The sequence below is a fragment of the Humulus lupulus genome, chromosome 6 (genome assembly GCF_963169125.1).
Source record: "Humulus lupulus chromosome 6, drHumLupu1.1, whole genome shotgun sequence".
Lineage (NCBI taxonomy): Eukaryota > Viridiplantae > Streptophyta > Magnoliopsida > Rosales > Cannabaceae > Humulus > Humulus lupulus.
In genome coordinates, this window is record NC_084798.1 from 172807357 (window position 1) to 172816802 (window position 9446).

A 9446-nucleotide genomic window follows, 5' to 3' on the forward strand; every position below is an offset into this window, starting at 1 on the left:
TTACTATAAAGTTTTGTTTCTATTTTTCATTTTTGAAGTAAAAATTGTTCAAGATTATAAAACTTTATTATGTTATGCTTTCAAACTTAAGTTAGAACTAAGATCTCATGAAGTAGACACATTTATGGTTTGAATTAGTTATTGTTTAATGTAATACTTATGGTTTATCAATCTATTGAGAATTACATTTTATGATTAATTTTGAATTTTTTTATCAAAATACAATAATGAAAATCTTTTAATTAAAAAAAAACCATATAAGTATACTTATCAAAAAAAAATTTAAAATTTTATTACTATATGTTATGATTTAAAAGCATATTATAAGCGTAAAAAATCGTTATGGTTTATATAATATAACAAACTAAAAATGTTATCAAAATAATCAAATGTAATAGTTGAAAAGTGTTATGAAAAAAATACAAGATTAAACTTCAAATTTATAATCAAAAACTCTATCTAAATGTTATTATTTGAATATTATAGCACCTAAAAATGTGTTATTGAATAGTTTAAGATAACACCGAACATAACATTCAAAAAATGTTATAGAAAAGACTGGACTTTTAATAACATGGGCTACGGTAGCATTTTCAGAAGTGCTATCAATAGTCCCAGATAGCACTTTTTAAGTGTTATGAATACTGTTTTTTCTTGTAGTGAAGCACACAGATTTTGTTCAATTTTATGGCTTTCATTTCATCCAACTATACAAGCAATTCGTTCAATCATTATCATCTGCTAATCATCATCAACTTGATTTATCAGGCACTCTAAACACCCTAAACAAGACACACTAGCACAAGACACACATAAAAGACAAAACATAAACAAGACAAACACTCAAACAACAATAAATTCCTTTCCCCCAAACTTAATCTAAACATTGTCCCCAATGTTTTAAAGAAAAGCTAAGGAAAAAGAAACTTACCTGACAATTCAAACATCTCATGAAGAAGGACCCTCACCACCATCTCCCTCAGGTGGAGGATAACCAAAATGCAGTGGCTGAGGAAACTGGGGCAACTGACTAGTATCAATGCCAAAATGTGATGCAAAGGCCTACTGGTATCCATGCTGGTACTGAGCCATATTCACACTCCATAAATGATGTTCTTGGAAATTGAGCTCCAACCTACTCATCCTCTTTTCCAAAGAATAGGAAGAAAGAGGACGCCTAGGTCGGGCCTGAGACGAAGTACCACCTGCAGAAACAACACTAGGAGGACCAACTGTTTTGGTCTTGTTAATAGTAATGGTGTCATAAATCACAGGAGTCAAAAGCTCCTCAGCCTCATGAAATTCTACCCTAGCTTGCAAGCACAAACTCGTTATCAAACTAGGAAAATATAACCCCACATTTTGATTGAATAATGAAAATTGTATTTGTGAAGTTATAATCCTACCAACATCAATAGTCATGCCAGATAAAACAGAGTAAAGTAACACCGCCTTATCAGTATTGACAGTAGTCAAGTGACCACTAGGTGTGAGATTCGCACAAAGAAAATTTAACCAGACTCATTTCTCTCTAGTTAACAAGTTGAAAGGGAATCCTATCCTAGTTTGCCCATGATAAGTCCATTGAGTCCCGGCTGGAGTCAAAGCAGTCAAAATTCTATCCCAAGTACTCTCCTCACACAATTCATTTCTCAAAGCTTGATACTCATCATTGTCATTTGTGGGCAACCTAAGGAAATCATTAATTGTTTTGCTGTCAAAACGGACAGTTTTCCCTCTAACTATGGTCTCCCAAGAATAATCATGCTCAAAAGCATTGGCATAAAACTCTCTCACAATTGGTATCACAACAGAAATAGGCGGGGAACAAAAATATTTCCAATGGTGAGCGTTAATAACATTGACATACTCTGCAGGAACAGTAAACTCTCCATCAGCATTGGTTGCAAATCCCCTCTCCTGAATTAAACTCCTAGACTTTTCAATTTTATACCTAGACTGAGCAGGGGCAGAAGTGAATCTAGGATCAGTGAATTCAGTGTCAGGCTCCTGAGTTTCAGGCACTTGTTGTATTTGTTGCACTTTTTTACTTCTTTTCTTAGAAGGAGTCATATCACAAAACCAAAATAACAAAGCACTAGAACACAAAGGCTACACCCACAAATATCAAATAACACTAAGAAATTGACAATTATGGATGCAGCAACAACAATTTTCAATGTGAGAATGTATGCAAAAATAACCAAATTGAAACAATACCCAAGCACAAGCAAGTATATTATGACCAATAATGCCCAAATAGAAACTCAATTTGATCTCTAATGCACCAATTCTTCACATGAACAAAACCTCTCAAATTCATGCCCTAGAATAGTCAAATGCAAATTTCCCTCAAGTTTCAATGAAATTCAACCAACCAATTGATAGGAATTCACAAGCATAACAATAATTTCATCAAATTCAATCCAATTTCATGAAAACAACAAGAAATTCGAAACCCCCAATTGTTAGGTCAAAATTTTCCCCCAATTTTTTTTTTTTCAATTTTTCATCAAATTACCAAGAGAAATCCTTGAACCCATGAACATTTAAGTACATGAACATCATTAAGCCCTTAGAATCTGAAAAACAACCAACAATCTCAGCCCAAACAATAGGAAATTCAGATTCTATTATGGGATTCAATGAAAACCAAGAAAAGACACAAAATCCATATGAGTAGGGCTAACAATGGAGGATTACATTAATCTATGCTTGTAAACAAGAGATGAATTCAAGAAAACATACCTTAGGAGGACCTTGGTGTGAGACTCGGATCAAGAGAGTGAGAAAAAAAATAAGAAGAAGAGAAGAAATTTGAGAGAGAGTGAAAAAATTCATGGTTTTTTTTTAAGTTTTAACCCCCTGGTACGCTCCAGCGCGGTCGCGCCCCACCTGGCGCGGTCGCTCTAGTGGCCTCGATTGGCCTGGCTCTCTGTGGGCGCGGTCGCGCTGATTGGGCGGATTTGGCTGGGCCTCTGTGGGCGCGGTCGCGCCCATCATGGCGCGATCGCGCTGGCTGGCCCGATTCTTCTTTTTTTTTTTATGTGTAAAGACTACATAATTAAATAAAAAAAATATAAAACTTGGAATGTCTCAAACTGAATAAAAATTACTGTAAAAACTTGGGGTGCCTCCCAAGAGCGCTGTCGTTAATGTCATATAGCCGGACGCTGATTTCCTCTTTACTGTGGCGCCAAGAGGATGGTGGACTTGGCTTGATCAAACTGACCACCCAAGTAGAGCTTCAACCGCTGACCATTTACTTTAAACTTGCCAGTCTTTTCACTTGTTACTTCAACGGAGCCATAAGGAAACACTTGTAATACCGTGAAAGGACCAGACCATCTCGATTTCAGCTTGCCCGGAAAAAGTTTCAATCTTGAATTAAAGAGTAATACCTGTTGACCTGGTTGAAATTCCTTCCTGACAAGGTTCTGGTCATGCCACTTCTTAGTCCTCTCCTTGTAAATCTTGGCGTTCTCAGAGGCTTCGTTTCTAAACTCCTCCAACTCGTTCAATTGCAAAAGCCTCTTCTCACCAGCTGCTACCAAGTCCATGTTCAAGGTCTTCATGGCCCAAAATGCTCTATGCTCTAGTTCCACTGGAAGATGACACGCTTTCCCAAAGACCAACCTATATGGTGACATACCAATAGGTGTTTTGAAAGCTTTTCTATATGCCCACAAAGCATCATCGAGCTTCTTAGACCAGTCTTTCCTCGAGCTCTGTACCGTCTTCTCCAAGATTAACTTAATTTCCCGGTTGGAAATCTCAGCTTGTCCATTACTTTGCGGGTGATAAGGTAATGCTTTTCTATGTCTAACTCCATATTTCGCAAGTAACGCTTCAAATTGCTTGTTACAGAAATGACTCCCCTCATCACTAATAATAGCTCTAGGAGTACCAAACCGGGTGAAAATGTACTTTTGGAGAAAAGTAAGAACTATTTTACCGTCATTAACATGAGTTGCAGCCACTTCCACCCACTTAGAAACGTAGTCCACAACTAGCAAAATAAACAGATTGTTGTATGATGACGGAAAAGGGCCCATGAAGTCAATACCCCACACATCAAACAGTTCCACTTCTAAAATACCAGTCAAAGGCATCTCGTTCCTTCTTGAAATATTACCAGTCCTCTGACAACGATCACATGCCTTGACAAACTCATGAGCATCCTTAAAGAGAGTTGGCCAGAAGAACCCACTTTGTAGAACCTTTGAAGCAATCCTTGTCCCACCAAAGTGACCTCCACACTGCAGACTATGACAATGATTCAGGATAGAGTACATCTCCTCTTCAGGCACACATCTTCTAATTATCTGATCGGCACAGTGCTTATAAAGGATTGGCTCTTCCCAATAATAGTGCTTTACCTCAGAAAAGAATTTCTTCAATTGTTGTCTTGTCATGTCAGGAGGTGTGATGTTTGCAGCTAGAAAGTTGACATAATCAGCAAACCACGGAACCAACAAACTTTCCTTTAAAGCAAACAACTGCTCATCAGGGAACTCATCATTTATCTGGACTTCCTTCATATTCTGACTCTCTTCTGACTCCAATCTTGACAAATGATCTGCTACTATGTTCTCGGTACCCTTCTTGTCTCTGATTTCTAACTCAAACTCCTGGAGGAGAAGGACCCATCGGATTAGTCTTGGCTTGGCATCCTTCTTGGTCATAAGGTATTTGATCGCCGAATGGTCTGTGTACACAATAACCTTATTCCCGATTAAATATGGCCTGAACTTGTCACAAGCGAAGACGATGGCCAACATCTCCTTTTCAATAGTAGCATAATTCAACTGAGCATCATTCAAGGTCCTACATCATTCAAGGTCCTACTAGCATAGTAGATGGTGCGAAAAACCTTGTCAACTTGTTGACCCAACACGGCCCCGACAGCATAATCACTTGCATCACACATCAATTTGAACGGAAGCTCCCAATTCGGTGCAATGACTATAGGTGCCGAAATCAATTTTTCCTTAAGAGTTTGAAAAGCCTCCATACACTCCTTTCCAAACTCAAAGGGCACTCCATTAACAAGAAAACTAGACAATGGCTTGGAGATCTTTGAGAAATCCTTTATAAACCGTCTGTAGAAACCAGCATGACCCAAAAAACTACGAATCCCCTTTATCGAAACTGGAGGGGGCAAATTCTCAATAGTAGACACCTTGGCTTTGTCTACCTCAATGCCTTCCTGTGAGATCTTGTGTCCCAAAACAATCCCCTCTCTAACCATGAAATGGCACTTCTCCCAATTAAGCACCAAATTAGATTCTTCACATCGAATCAATACCAGCTCCAAGTTCCTCAAACAATGGTAAAACGACGAGCCAAACACTGAGAATAGAGCTGTAAATGTGGGCCGCTTGGCCCGGGCCGGTCCACATTTTTCGTGCCTCCGATAAATTCGGGCTGGGCCGGGCCCGACCCATATTCAATTCGTGTCGTGCTCGTGCCGGCCCATTTTTGAAAGAGTAGGCCCAGCACGGCCCATGGGCCCGACCCATGTCGTGCCGTGTCGGGCCCAAGTCGGGCCAGCCCACTTTCCTTATTCGGGCCCAAATTTGGGCCCACTTTTAGGCCCACTTTTTTTTTTGTTAAAAAATGTGAGGATGGAGAATTGAACCCTCCACCTCCTCTTTAACCATCAATGGACTTACCACCAAACCAAATACATTTCTTTGTTTAAATTATAATTTTAGATATTTTTATATACTTTTTAACAATATTTTACACAAAATTATATCAAAGATAATTATTATAATTTTAATACCTACTAATAAATGCTAAAAATTTAACTAACAAATCTTAAAATAAATTAATATAATTATAAAAATATAAACATTGAAAAAAATAAGACATATATTATCATTTTAATTTATTAATTATTGACAAATAAAAATTTATTATGATTATTAATGTCAAAATATCGGGTTTTTTATCGTGTCGTGCTTTCGGGCTAGTTTGTTCGTGCTTTCGTGTCGTGCCTTCGGGCTTGTCGTGCCGTGTTGTGCCTGGCCCAAGCCCATATTTTTTCGTGCTGTGTCGTGCTCGTGCCTCTCGGACTCGTGCTGGTTTCGTGCCGTGCTCAAAAGCCCAGCCCGTATTTACAGCTCTAACTGAGAAATCATCCATGAAAATTTCTATACAATTCTCAACCAAGTCAGAAAAAATAGCCATCATACACCGTTGGAAAGTTGTTGGTGCGTTACATAGCCCAAATGGCATTTTTCGGAAAGCGAATGTGCCATAAGGACATGTAAATGTCGTTTTCTCTTGGTCCTCTGGTGCAATGACTATTTGATGATACCCGGAGTAACCATCCAAAAAGCAATAATACTCCTTTCCTGCCAATCTGTCTAACATCTGATCAATGAATGGAAGGGGAAAATGGTCTTTCCTTGTTGCCTTGTTGAGCTTGCGGTAGTCAATGCATATTCTCCAACCAGTAACAGTTCTTGTTGGAATTAACTCGTTCTTTTCATTCTTCACTACCGTCATTCCCCCTTTTTTAGGTACTACCTGAACCGGACCCACCCACTCACTGTCAGAAATTGGGTAAGCCACCCCTGCATCTAACCACTTCACCACTTCCTTTCTCACAATTTTCTTCATTGGCGGATTGAGTCTTCTTTGGGCATCTATGGTTGGTTTGACTCCGTCCTCCATTAAAATCTGGTGCATAACAGTAGAGGGGCTGATCCCCTTGATGTCTGCCAAAGTCCACCCAATGGCCTTCATGTGCTCTCTCAAAATTCTCAACAATTTTTCAGTCTCCACATCAGAAAGTGAAGCTGAAACTATAACCGGAAGTGTTTTGTTTTCACCCAAAAACTCATACCTCAGATGGTTAGGAAGTACCTTCAGTTCTAACTGTGGGGGTTTCTCAACTGAAGGCAATGACCTTTTTGGTACTGCCCCAAGCTCTTCAAAGTATTTCCTCTTCAATGGCCCATAAGAATTAAGCCATTTTGCGTACTCCATAGCTTCCTTTCCATCTTGATCACTAACCTCATCTTCAACCAGACTCAACTCAAGAGGATCATTTATCAGTTTTCTCTCTTCCACTAAGTTACCCATTACATCAACCGAAAAGAAATTGTCACTAGCTTCAGGATAAGTCATGGCCTTGAGCACATTGAATACAACTTCTTCCCCTTGCACTCTCAACTTCAACTCACCCTTCTGAACATCTATAAGTGCTTGGCTTGTTGCCAAGAAGGGCCTCCCAAGGATAATGGGAACATTGCTATCATCTTCCATGTCAAGAACTATGAAATCGGCAGGAAAAATAAACTTGTCTACTTTGACAAGGACATCTTCAATTACCCCTCTTGGATGTGCCAACGAACGATCAACTAGTTGCAAAGTTACAGTTGTGGGCTTGGCTTCACCAAGTTGCAATCTCTTGAAAACTGACAATGGCATCAGGTTGATACTAGCCCCCAAATCACAAAGAGCGTTTATTCCTTCAATTCTCCCAATAGTGCACGGTATTGTGAAACTCCCAGGATCTCTCAGTTTAGGAGGGAGCTTCTTATGCAGTATAGCACTACACTCTTCCGTCAATGCCACAGTTTCAAAGTCCTCCATCTTCCTTTTCTTGGACAAGATGTCCTTCATGAACTTGACATAGCTCGGCATTTGCTCTAAGGCCTCCGCAAATGGAATGTTGATGTGCAGTTTCTTGAATACTTCTAGGAATTTAGTAAACTGCTTGTCCATGTTGTTCTTACGGAGCCTTTGGGGGTAGGGAATCTTTATGTGATGCTCAATAATAATTGGTGGCGAAGCTTCTTTTGTTGGTATGCCTTCAGTAGCCTTCTTCTCACTTTGCTTCTTTTCCTCTTGTGCTGGTGCATGTGCCTGTTGATCCTGACCCACTTCTTCAACTGGCTGCTTCTCGCTTGGTCCCTCATAATTCTTCCCACTTCTTAACGTGATTGCCTTGCAATTCTCTTTCGGATTGACTTCAGTGGTGCTAGGAAAGTTACCTTGGACACGATTAGCCATGAGAGTAGCCAATTGTCCCATTTGGGTCTCCAAATTTCTAATAGAAGACCGAGTTTCAGCCATGAATTGGTTTAACACATCTGACTGAGCGTTAGAATTTCCACCAGAATTTTGTTGTTGCTGATGATGAGTGGGTGGTTGGGGTTGTTGTTGCTGCCTAAATCTCGGCTGAAAGAACCCCTGTGGCTGTTGTTGGAATGAATTTTGTTGGTTTGAAGATTGGCTTTGCTGATCATTCTTCCAAGAAAAGTTGGGATGATTCCTCCACCCTTGATTAAAGGAATTGGAGTAAGGGTTATTGTTGCTCTGTCGAGGAAAATTCCCAATAGCCTGAGCTTGCTCCATAGGCATGTTATTTACATCAGCATACTGACACTGTTCATAGGCATGAGGGCCCCCACATATTTCACACAGAGTCTGGGCCTGTTGCACTGGAGCTGTTATTATATTGCCTTGCAATTGCTTAGTCAAGGCCTCAACTTGAGCAGTCAATTTCGAAATTGCATCCACTTCATACATACCAGCCACTTTCCTTGAAGAGCTTCTTTCACTTGGCCACTACTGATTATTCATGGCCATTTCTTCCAACAAGTCATATGCCTCATTGGCGCTCTTTCTCATAAACGCGCCACCAGCTGCTGCATCAATGAGTGTGCGAGTAGTACCAAACAACCCATTATAAAAATTATGGACTAGCATTCATTTCTCTATTCCGTGATGCGAGCACTTTCTTATCAATTCTTTGAATCTCTCCCAAGCTTCATAAAGAGACTCATTATCCAACTGAGAAAAATTATTGATCTCTCCTCTCAACTTAGCTGCTTTAGCTGGAGGGAAAAACTTGGAGAGGAACTTCAGTGCTAGATCATTCCATGTATTGATTGAGTTAGGTGGCAAAGATACCAACCAACTCTTAGCTCGCTCCCTCAGAGAAAATGGGAATAATCTAAGTCTGATAGCATCATCACTAACTCCATTCATCTTAAATGTCTGACAGAGCTCCATGAAGTTAGAGAGATGCATGTTTGGGTCTTCAGTGGGTAGTCCCCCAAACTGGACTGTGGATTGAACCATCTGAAGTATGGCTGGCTTTATTTCAAAATTATTTGCATCTACGGTGGGTGGTCTTATACAAGACTGGACCCTTGTCATTGTTGGCAACACATAGTCCCTCAAGCTACAGTCGGGTGGATTCTGACCATTAGCTGGGTCTTCTACGGCACCCCCATTATTACCGTAGTTGGCCATAACTTCCTCTTGCTCAATCCTGTGTACAACTCTTTCCAACCTTTTGTTTCTTCTGTTCTGCTGGCAAGTCTTCTCTATCTCAGGATCAACAGGCACTCTTACAGCTGGTCCTTGACGTCGCATAAACCAATTGTAACGTCCTACTTCCTTAGAGCCGTTACTAGGTGGGT

General features: G+C 40.0%; 1 non-coding gene across 1 annotated transcript; it reads left to right on the forward strand.

The window, feature by feature from the left end:
• The first annotated feature begins 8737 nt into the window (after positions 1-8737).
• Positions 8738-8844, forward strand: LOC133787497 (small nucleolar RNA R71). Its single transcript, XR_009872516.1, has one exon. It is a non-coding gene; the product is annotated as a small nucleolar RNA R71 (small nucleolar RNA).
• Positions 8845-9446: the final 602 nt, after the last annotated feature.